The sequence below is a fragment of the Barbus barbus genome, assembly GCF_936440315.1.
Source record: "Barbus barbus genome assembly, chromosome: 1".
Taxonomy (NCBI): domain Eukaryota; kingdom Metazoa; phylum Chordata; class Actinopteri; order Cypriniformes; family Cyprinidae; genus Barbus; species Barbus barbus.
The window spans coordinates 2,082,482-2,094,613 of NC_136729.1; the positions used below are offsets into that span (position 1 = coordinate 2,082,482).

The 12,132-nt window shown below is 37.9% G+C and overlaps 1 pseudogene across 1 annotated transcript; it reads right to left on the minus strand.

The window, feature by feature from the left end:
* Positions 1 to 4,018: 4,018 nt before the first annotated feature.
* Positions 4,019 to 6,462, minus strand: LOC306875818 (kelch-like protein 33; annotated as a pseudogene). The gene is made up of 4 exons: positions 5,842 to 6,462; positions 5,170 to 5,344; positions 4,430 to 4,932; positions 4,019 to 4,123 (listed from the first exon to the last, which is right to left on the minus strand). The product of its transcript is annotated as a kelch-like protein 33 (transcript).
* Positions 6,463 to 12,132: the final 5,670 nt, after the last annotated feature.

Here is a 12,132-nt window from a genome sequence, read left to right on the forward strand (position 1 = left end):
TTTCTCGTAATAATGACTTATTTTCTCGTAATAATGAGAAACTTTCTCGTAATAATGACTTATTTTCTCATATCATTTAATCCACGTATGCACAATGCGCATTGGCGGGCAACAAGCGAGGTGATCACGTTCATATCATGAAGACCAACTGAAGACCAATCAGATCAACTGTTTTGAAAGCAAGTATGCCTTCATAAGAACAGCTGAACATTGTTTAAAGTTATTGTAAGTTAAACTGTAACATATAATACACGTTTGCGTCTGTTTGGTGAATGGCGATTGGCCTAGTTGTCGTTCCCATTGAGGGATAAATGGTCGATTAGGCTGCTAAGTTTTGATGATGTGCTTTCTGTTGCTTTTGTTAATCATGAAATGCTAAACACTCAGTAAACAGTAAATACTGGTAATCGAACTTGTCAGTTGGATGAAGCCTTATAGAACGAAAACTGAAATATGTTTGTCTACGCTGTCTACTATATATACAGTGCTTGAAGTGAGAAAAAAGAAGCATTAGTACAGGCGGTTTAGTGGTCTTTGGCTTCTCCTTGTGGTTCTGTTTGGTATCGCAGCTTGACTTGTGCTTATTTGTATTGAAAACGTTTAATTAATTAATTAAACAATACACTGTGTGTGTATATATATATGTGTGTGTGTGTGTGTGTGTGTGCGCATGTATAGTGCCACAATCAATAATTAATTAATTAATTAAATGTTTTCAATACAAATAAGCAGAAGTCAAGCTGCGATACCAAACAGAACCACAAGGAGAAGCCAAAGACCACTACACCGCCTGTACTAATACGGATCCATTCAGAATCACTAAACCACTGACCACCATCTAATCTAAAACGTTCAGCCAGCATCTATTATAAAACGCTCTTGCTTTTAAGCCAAATACATGCTGTCTGAAAATAATAATTTAATGACATCTAGAATTTAATGACAAGTTGATTTGAATCAATAAATTATAACAAAAACAAAAGCTTAGAAATGAAAGGAAGTAGGTTTTTGCGATCACGTCATTTTAAACCAGTAAACTCCTGGAAGGTCCAAGGATCCAGTAAGCGAATTCAAACATTAAGTTCAAAACAATAATTCATTATTATTATTACTCTGCGCGCCTCCCTGACATGCTCTCACACCCCACACATCGAAACCCCTGAGGCCGACTCCACTTGCATTCATTCATGTGATTTGTTGATATGAGAAGTGATTTTGGAAACAGTCTCACAGTCTCTTTTCATCACAGCCTGTGATAACGGTCCATAAAAATGAATAAATGTGTGATTCTGTAACTAATGTCACTTTGAATTCTATACATAAAGGATGAGTATAAAACTTGTCTGAAACAGACAAATGCATGCATATATATATATATATATATATATATATATGTATATATATACACACACACACACACACACACACACACACATACATACAGTGCTGCTTTAAAGTGTGTAAACCCTTGAGAATTTTCTTTATTTGTGCATAAATATGACCCAAAACATCATCAGATTTTTGCACAATTAGACTGAGAGAACCTAATCAAACAAATGAGACAATAATATTTTCTTTGTCATTTATATAAGAAAATTGATCTGACTCCATTTTGCAGCAATAATTGCAGCTAAATATTTCTTGTATCCAACCATTGGCCAGGGAAAATTATGTGATGACATGTAAAGTCAAAATATCAAATATTTAATTTAAACTAAATGTCATTTTTTTCTAGATTGATACCAGCGTCATCGAACTAATGACAGATGAGCAGCTAAAGACATACTTTCCATCTTACGGTGATCGTTTGGCCGTTTTAGGATTTTGCAAACAGAAAGCCAGTTACAGGAATGACCCCAATAACAGAAAATCAAAACTTTTTGAGCGACTGAAATCTAAATTATCCAAAAAACGTAAGTGTGATGATTCTGTCACAACAAGTCAACAATACAAAACAAAGAATGCTCAAAAGACTATGAGAAAGGTAGAATTAGGATGGATGCATTACGATGCAGAAAGTGACATCTTCAGACAAGTGAGAACAAGAAAGGGGGGTGGCACACGAAAAGTAGATGTCTCCAAAGAATCCAAGAAACCAGATTTGATTCAACAAGCAGCCAAGCTGTTTTTTGCAGATGGAAAAAGCACTGAGGGAGACATCACTGAGTTTAAGGTAGATTTAAAGGATTAGAAAGAAATGTCCGTAGATGAAGACATTACAGTTGGAAAACTCTATGCAGACACCATGTTGCCACTTTTATGGTTCTGTCTCACAACTAAGAAAAAAAAGTAACTTGGGCTCACATGTAATCCTGGAGCAGGCTGCTTTTGGAAATGCTAAAAGCAGTGTCATCGAGAATTTCCTGAAATTTGTTCCAGAATCAGAACGAGCAGTCTTTGAAGCATGGCAATCTGACTTCAACATTGTGGACAACGAAGAACTACTTGAAGTTTTGGATGGCCATAGCTGTCATAAAATACCAACAGAGGACAATGCAGAGGAAATCTTACAAGAACTTGCCCACAAAAAACTCATCCAAGAGACTGCCTATGTCATTGAGCAGTGGGCAAACATACTTTCCACTGCTATCAGCCATATTGATGAAATCTCCTCTGTGTATGAAAACTTGCAGCCCACTGTGAGAAACGTTCTGAAGTCACTATCTTTCCCAGAAAACATGAATGCCCAGCTTCAGAAGTATTTAACCACTTACCTTCGGGAATCTGACACACAGGGTCCGTCACGGTTTCTCAGATTCTGCACTGGTTCTGATCTTTTTCTGAGAAAAACTATCATCATTAACTTTACAACGATTCAAGGATTCCAACGACGCCCAGTTGCACACTTGTGAATGTATCCTGGAGCTGTCAGTTTTCTACGACAGTTATCCTGATTTCAGATCCGAAATGAACAAAGTCTTTGAATGCAATGTGTGGGTGATGGACATTATCTAATTGCTAAAGTTAAAAAAGATGTCTACCTCTAAATGTAAAAGTCCAATTACATTTACATTATATACAACCATAAGACTGACCTTTTTTGGGTATTGTTTCCTCGTTCTGAATTCTGAATGTACAGCTGTAATTTGCTGTCAGTTTGAAAAAATTAAAAAAGACAACTATGATAGTGTTAAAGTAATGCAATGTTATTATCAGTCAGTTGTAAGGCCGTTTGTAGTTGCTGCTCAGTAATGAGCATATCCTTACATAATGTCTTACAGATATACAAATAGTGTATAATTCCAGTGCAAAGATCTGTGTTTCTTTTTCTTTTTCCTGCTGTGACCAAGTAGCACTCCATGCAAACCTGTTTTAGTGTTGTTCTGTTACAGTTAAATATGTTTACAGTTAGTTTAATTGTTAGTTGTGCATTTGTTTGTGAGTACAGCTGAGTGTTGCCTTCTTTTTCAATCTGTGATGTCTTAAGGATGTTGCAATGCAATATATTGTGCTGTTTTCAAACAGCCATTCCTGTTACATTATACAGGAAATAACCATAATATTTAATTTTTTTATATATATATATATAATTGCCTGCTTTGCTTATGACGTATAAAACCCATGCTGCTTTCTTAGTTTTTTTTAACATCAGCATGTCTGCATTTTCATCTAAATTCACTAATTGTTCCACAACATAAAATCTTATGTAACAGTGACACCAATAAAGTTAAAGACAGTGTATAAGTAAAAAAAGAGTATTGTGATCATATCAATGTATTGCTGCTCAACCTCAACAAATGTTCTACGTTACTAAGCAGAAAATAACATTTGTTCTCATGCTTCCAGTGCAGGCAATCAGTTGATGATACACTTCACTTATAATGTTAGTTTGTGTCACTCAGTTCATTGTTTATCAACTCCCTTAGTTTGATATAATTATCCACAGTTGAAAAGACATCTTTTGACACATCCAGATTGTGTTCTGTAATGAGGTGAACACAGGCATCAAACACGTCTTTGTCACATGGGTAGTCTTTGAATACACATTCCTCCAGACACACTTCGACGGCTTCTGGGCCTACAGGGTGCAAGTAATCTCTTGTGCCATATAATTGCGGCACTGCGTGCATAATTGCTGGACGACCGTTTGGAGATGGAGAGTTATGCACTGGTCCAGTTCCTCCTGAAAAATAAAATTAATAAAAGGTTAATAATGGGTTGATAACCTGTAATCAGTATAGATACCCTTACAAAAACTATTGTTTTTTTCATAATGCAATTTACCAATTTATTGAGCAGTGTGAGTAGTAGAAGACTTCATGTTTTTTTCACAGCTTACTTGATCATATTACATTATTAAATTAAAGTTTTAACCTTTACAAGAACAATTTTTTCTAGCATTTTATCAAAGAAAGACAGTGCACTCTGTTAGAATTACAGAAGCAAGGCATCTCACTAGATTTTTTTTAGTTGTACAAATAAAGCTGACCAACATGTGTTCATCTTGTTCTAATTTTCTGACGTGATCAGGCAGATGAAGGAGGCATGTACGTATATCTGTGACGGGACCGGGCATCTTTCCCATGCTCTCCCATCTCTGAGTCACAGGGTCATAGCGATGAGTGAGTCTGGCCTCGCTGTAGTCTTCCTGGCAATAACCGCCTAGAATATACAGCCTCTCCTCCAGAACAGCAGAGGCCACGCCGACGAGAGGAATGGGGAGAGGAATGAACACTGTCCAGGTGTCGCGAACAGGGTTGTACATCTCACAGAACAGTTGATCTGTGTAGTACTTCCGGAGGTTGCACACCCCGCCAGCTACGTAGAAGCGGTTTTTCAGGCTCTCCATGCAGCGCTGTGATACGTGGTTCCTCTCTCTGGGTGGTAGAGGAACATGGACACCAGGCATTCGTACTTGCAGTTGAAGCCTCCTCAGATGAAGATCTCGCCTCCCCAGACGTTGGCAGAATGACCGCTCAAGGATGTTATAAGCTGGTCCATAGAACAGAAAAGTCCATATTTAATAGCTCTGTTTGTGTCTGTTTTATTTCTCCCCAAAATTTTAGAAGAAACTAATGAGACGAAGGTGAAAGACCAACATTTTTTCCCCAAACAAACTTCTCCAAAGAGCATCCTTTATTTAAAGGTATGTTGTTGTGCTTCTAAGAGCCACTAGGTGTCAGTCAGTTCATTCATTATTTGCATTGCTTTTGCATTTTCCCAATAAACAGTCAGTTCATTATCTGTTGCTGGTGAGTATTTTTCCACACTGTCAAGATTTGTGTTTATGTCTTTGTCTCCTCCGACAGCATACAGGCCGTCTCCACTCACCACCAGCGTAAAGTTACTCCTCAGTTCATGAAGATCTGCCAGCCTTTTCCAGTGGTCTCGCTCAGGGTCGTACCTGTTGATGTAGATGTGTAGGTGTCATTAGACAAAAAGAAAATATATAAATACATGCTGACACAGAAAATTTATTTATATTAGTGCTGTCAAAAAAAAAAGTAATTAATCATACTATTTTTCTGAAATTAATTGTGATTAAATGCAATTAAAAAAAAATTTAAATATACTTTTATATTGCAATAATTTCACATTCAATCTTCAAATTATTTTAGAAACAACAAAGGTAGTGTTTTTTAAATATTTATTTTAATGGCATCTTTTTTATGACTGAAGGCAAGTATCACTGATACCAGAATTACCAATGTCTCTATGAAATTGTTCTTTTTTTTTTTTTACTAGTATTTTAACCATTGACTATATGTAATGTTGACTATACTAACTTTACAGTATAATTGAGAGCTATCAATTTGAACTTTTATTGAATAAAATCGATGTCAATAGACATGGACAACATGCCACAATAGTGCAGTTTTGATTTCTTGGCCATTACTTTACCTGTAAACAGATTTCATGATGTCAGTCTTTGCGTAGAAGTGGCAGCCTCCAGCTACATATAGTTGACCATCGAGGACCCCAACGCCGTGTCTAACTCTGGCCTGATCTGGCATTTCTCCCAGCAACCTCCACTCAATCTCCTTCACGAGGCCTGTTCCGCTTCTCAGAGAGTTAGCAAACCAGAGCTGCTTGCTGGGAAGTTGATGACCCATGTCTGGATGCAGCTCATCACCTCCGACCAAAACCAGGGCGTCTTTGGGGTGACGCACACGTTTCCTCGCTACGCAGTCAGAGATGCCAAATCCAAACTCCTTCAGCGCTGATTTGTAGAGTTCAAGCTCGACATCTCCACTGCATTTCATGGTCGGGTTCACGGTGCGAACCTCTTGAAATTCTCGGAAGGTCATGAATGGAAAACGCACAGCTTGCATGAGCTCTTCGGCCTGCGGGATCCGCTTCCACCCAAGTGACGACCGCTCGGAAAACAGCCAGCTCTGATGGAGTGGACAACGCATCGCATCAGAGGAACTGCAGCAGCTTCTCGGCCGGGAGGTCCTGAAACTTTGGGGTGGCAGATGTTTCTTGGAAGCGTCTGAGAACAAAATCCTCAGCCAGCTCCATCAAGATGGCTGACAAAATGGAGGAGGAGGTGGAGCAGTTGTCATTTTCTTCTATTCAAATTCAAATTTAATATTTTCAAAACATTCAGATTTGAATAATGGATAGAATGTAATGGAATCACAAGGTTTGTGAACTCAAGGGAAATTGGCCATACTTTTATTCTGTTCAAATTCAACTTTCAAATGTTCAGAAAATTCAATATTATTCAAATTCAATATTCTAATATTAAAAAGAAAATTAACAACTTAAGAATCCAACTTTAGGAAACATGTTTTCATGAGGGTTTGCCCTTCCAGAAAGTTCAGTGCTACATAACAGCAGTTACCCCACAGGCTGATGGGAGTGAGCTTTTTACCACAAAGTTGACGTAATTTTCAGAAAGCTGATTCTTATTTAGGACAGTCACATTGTTTCTGTTTGGGGTCAACTTTAGAAAGAACACACTCATCGAAAAATACAACAAATCAAACAGAAAAAGACACCTGACTGAAGTGAACTCGATGTATTTATTCATGTAACATTTAAATTATCATAACATTAAGAAAAATAATAATGTGTCAACCTGACAGTTATAATCTATTTGCAGCATTAAGACGGAAAAGAAGATAAGTATTAACTATGCATTAACACAGCTGCTTGCTAATGATGTTAACAAATGAGCTATTAAACACCAGTGTTTTATCTAGAAAGTTCTCCCCCTCTGTTTTTCAGTCACTTACTCATTTCTGAAAATGTTCTGTACAGTGGTGTGGGGTGCTCCGGATTTCTTGGTTGTACTTTTCTTAGTACTTACACAATAGTCCTGAGTGCACAAAGTTGATGTCCAAAAAATAACAAAAAAAATGCAATAAAATAATAAAAAGCCACAGTAAGAACTTTTACTGTTCATAACAATAACCTGTTTATTAACTTTTTATGGCACACGGTTCCTTGAAACTTGTATAAACTGTGGAAACAGTTTATTGTGTTCTTTCGGCCCATTCTGATTGTTGACTCAAGTGCTCTTTGAAATCTAAATTCTAGGAATGGAACTGATTGGCTCATGTCCACTCTATAAATTACATATCCTTTGGCCATCTACATTTTGCCCTCATGAAAAGCATGATGGTTCCAGTAAACACCACCTGCATGCCACGATCTGATTGGTTAGATGAGGATGTGGGTGTGTTTACCAAATACTGCTGTATAGATACTTGGAACAATCGTGACGAAGCAGGTTCACGTTAAAACACATTTCACGTTACTTCTCACAACAAATGAATGGGAACACTAAATTAAAGTAGCAGATACCAGATGAAACAAAAACAATGGTACTGCTGGTTCAAATCATTGCCTTTCATGAAAACAACAAGTAATTCCATACGAGAACATTATGAAAATGTTCTCATTACATTTTTATGATGATGTTCATTATCTCGCTATTAGGTTTTATGTGTTGCCATAACAACCTTTGTTTTCATAGCTGCAGAGTTTCAATTGAATTTTGTTTTTTAAATATTTTCACAATAAAAGCAGATTTTATGGATTTCATAAAATATTAGTGAGCAGTGGGGAAAACTCCCTTTAGTCTTTTAGGAGAAAAAAAAGCATGCCAAGATCCAACAGTTCAAACATGTCTAATTTGCAAAATTAAAAAAAAAAGTATACACAAATACAGTGCCCTCCAAAAGTATTGGAACACTGAGGCCAATTCCTTTATTTTTGCTGTAGACTGAAAACATTTGGGTTTGACATCAAAAGATGAATATGAGATGAGAGATTAACATTTCAGCTTTTATTTCCAGGTATTCATATCTGGATCTGATACACAACTCACACCTTTTGTTTGAACCCACCCATTTTTCATGTGAGCAAAAGTATTGGAACAGATAGAATTAACAGATTAAAGTGATAAAGACTTAATATTTAGTTGCAAATCCTTTGCTTTCAATAACTGCATCAAGCCTGTGACCCATTGACATCACCAAACTTTAGCATTCTTCTTCTGTGATGCTTTTCCAGGCTTTCACCGCAGCCTCTTTCAGTTTTGGGGGGTTACTCCCTTCAGTCTCTTCTTTAGCAGGTAAAATGCATACTCTACAGGGTTTAAGTGTGGAGATTGACTTGGCCAGTCTAAAACCTTCCACTTCTTGCCCCTGATGATGTTTTGGGTCATTATCTTGCTGCATGATGAAGGATCTCCCAATCAGTTTGGTTGCATCTTTCTGTAAATTGTCAGACAAAATATTTCTGTAGACTTCTGAGTTAATTTTGCTGCTGCCATCATGTGTTACATCATTAATGAAGATTAATGGGTCTGTCCCAGAAGAAGCGATGGAAGTCCAAGTAAGCCCACATAAAAAACTACAGGTAAAGATTATTAGCAAACTGACAGCTTTGAATCGTAATCCACCAGCCGCTCACGTATAAACGCTCTCTTAGGCCTCAGTGTCTCGTTCTGACCGGCCCTCCAAACGTCCGTCCCGCTCTGGTGGACTTTGTGGGGACTTTCACCAAAAACATCAGTCTGATGATCTGTGGGAACATTATCATGGTACGAGACATTTGTCTTATTCAGATAAACCGGCAATTTAATGAATTTAAGTGAATTTTTAAATATTTTTATTTTTATATACAAACCCGATTCCAAAAACGTTGGGACACTGTACAAATTACGAATAAAAAAGGAATGCAATAATTTACAAATCTCATAAACTTATATTTTATTCACAATAGAATATAGATAACATATCAAATGTTGAAAGTGAGACATTTTGAAATGTCATGCCAAATATTGGCTCATTTTGGATTTCATGAGACCTACACATTCCAAAAAAGTTGGGACAGGTAGCAATAAGAGACCGGAAAAGTTAAATGTACATATAAGGAACAGCTGGAGGACCAATTTGCAACTTATTAGGTCTTAATGCAACTTATTAACTTAATCTGGAACAATCTCTGTGCGTAAGGGTCAAGGCCGGAAAACTGTACTGGATGCCCGTGATCTTCGGGCCCTTAGACGGCACTGCATCACATACAGGAATGCTACTGTACTGGAAATCACAACATGGGCTCAGGAATACTTCCAGAAAACATTGTCGGTGAACACAATCCATCGTGCCATTCGCCGTTGCCGGCTAAAACTCTATAGGTCAAAAAAGAAGCCATATCTAAACATGATCCAGAAGCGCAGGCGTTTTCTCTGGGCCAAGCTTATTTAAAATGGACTGTGGCAAAGTGGAAAACTGTTCTGTGGTCAGACGAATCAAAATTTGAAGTTCTTTTTGGAAAATTGGGACGCTATGTCATCCGGACTAAAGAGGACAAGGACAACCCAAGTTGTTATCAGCGCTCAGTTCAGAAGCCTGCATCTCTGATGGTATGGGGTTGCATGAGTGCGTGTGGCATGGGCAGCTTACACATCTGGAAAGTCACCATCAATGCTGAAAGGTATATCCAAGTTCTAGAACAACATATGCTCCCAACCAGACGTTGTCTCTTTCAGGGAAGACCTTGCATTTTCCAACATGACAATGCCAGACCACATACTGCATCAATTACAACATCATGGCTGCGTAGAAGGAGGATCCGGGTACTGAAATGGCCAGCCTGCAGTCCAGATCTTTCACCCATAGAAAACATTTGGCGCATCATAAAGAGGAAGATGCGACAAAGAAGACCTAAGACAGTTGAGCAACTAGAAGCCTGTATTAGACAATAATAGGACAACATTCCTATTCCTAAACTTGAGCAACTTGTCTCCTCAGTCCCCAGACGTTTGCAGACTGTTATAAAAAGAAGAGGGGATGCCACACAGTGGTAAACATGGCCTTGTCCCAACTTGAGATGTGTTGATGCCATGAAATTTAAAATAAACTTATTTTTCCCTTAAAATTATACATTTTCTCAGTTTAAACATTTGATATGTCATCTATGTTGTATTCTGAATATAATATTGAAATTTTAAACTTCCACATCATTGCATTCTGTTTTTATTCACAATTTGTACAGTCTCCCAACTTTTTTGGAATCGGGTTTGTATTTTAAAAACTGATGTGAAGGCAGCGTTTTGTTCTCATGTGCTTCCAGGAGGATGAGAAGTCCAGTTTCCCGCAGCACAGCACTGATATGCTGGTGGACTGGCTGAATCAGAGGAAAGTTCGTTCTTTCTTCATGTCCGTCCAAACACTCTGGTTTTGGGCTACAAGATGAACTGGCATGAATGTAAACCGGAGAGCTTACAGGACTACGTCGACACCATCAGGTGAGCTGCTGCTTTTGTTCACAAATATTAGGGAATTATTTGCACTCTTTTCTTTGTATTTTGACATTATATAATGTTTCTCATTCAGCAACGCGTTCGATTCCAGCTATGGCATCGTGGTTCTGAGAATAATGGACGGATTGGATGTAATGGATGATTTGCAAAGTGCCGGTGTGTGTTTTATACAGTATGATGACCTGAAAACGGATTGACACTATGGTTTAAATTGTAAAATGGGTTTGTTCTGGCTGAAGGTGGATCATCTGCAATTGACAATCCAGCATTTGAAGCAGATGAAGTCCGATATGAAAAGGACGAGACCGACCGGAATTCAGGTGAAGCATGGACCACTTTCCCTCCATTCACATTGCTCGTGAAGCGATGTGACATACTAGAATGTTACAATAATTTTGGATACCAAATTAAAATCAATAATGGAAACACCAATAAAATTAACATTAAAATTAACATCCCTGCTGGACCCATGATTGCTAGTTGCATCTTGTCACGGAACGGCGAAGGAAGCGCAGCGAAAGGCGGAATCAGGGTCCAAGTGCAGAGAAGGCTCTCTTTTAATAGAAACAAAAACGCCAACACGGCAAAAAACTTCCCAGAAAAGGACTAGGATACGAGATGGCAACACAGTGCATGTATCCCAGACCAGAGCAAACACTAGCAATACAATCACTACAACACATTTACCAATAACAAATAATGCAACCAGTCAGAGTGGTGGGAGAGGGGAGACTATATAGTCCGTGGCAATGGGGAACAGCTGCGGGTGTAATGAGTGTGACAGGTGTGTGTAATGTGACAGGTGTGTGTAATGTGACAGGTGTGTGTAATGTGACAGGTGTGTGTAATGTGACAGGTGTATGTGGTTACGGGAGATGAATCCGGGAGGACGGGAAATGGCGGTGACAGGGAGAAGCGCAGGACCCAGACTCATTACACTCTCAGTACACACACCCTCTTTCAGTAGTCACACTCATTCTATCATCTTACACACTTTTTTTTCTGATGCGACTGAAATTGAGAATTTTTAAATGCTCTCAGTGACCAGTATCAACTGTCTGCACTAATTATCTCAACCCTCATCAATCAAGATTCAAGAGTTGCATTTGTCACATACACAATTATACAGAGTATAACCAGCAGTGACATTTAGGTCAGGTCCACTCCAAGGACAGTGCAATTATAAAGTTTACAAATATTAAGAAGAAGAAAAGTAGAAAAAATAAAATAAAATAATAAAATAAAATAAAAGATAAGATAAAAAATATAAATATAAATGTGCAGGTCAGTATGTTGTTGACTTAAATAGTAATAAGAGGAATGTGCAAAAATAATGTGCAAAAAAGTTGTACAGGGTATTTAAATAGCAGCAATATGAGGTAGAGAAAAAATATTAATAGCTTATTGAAATA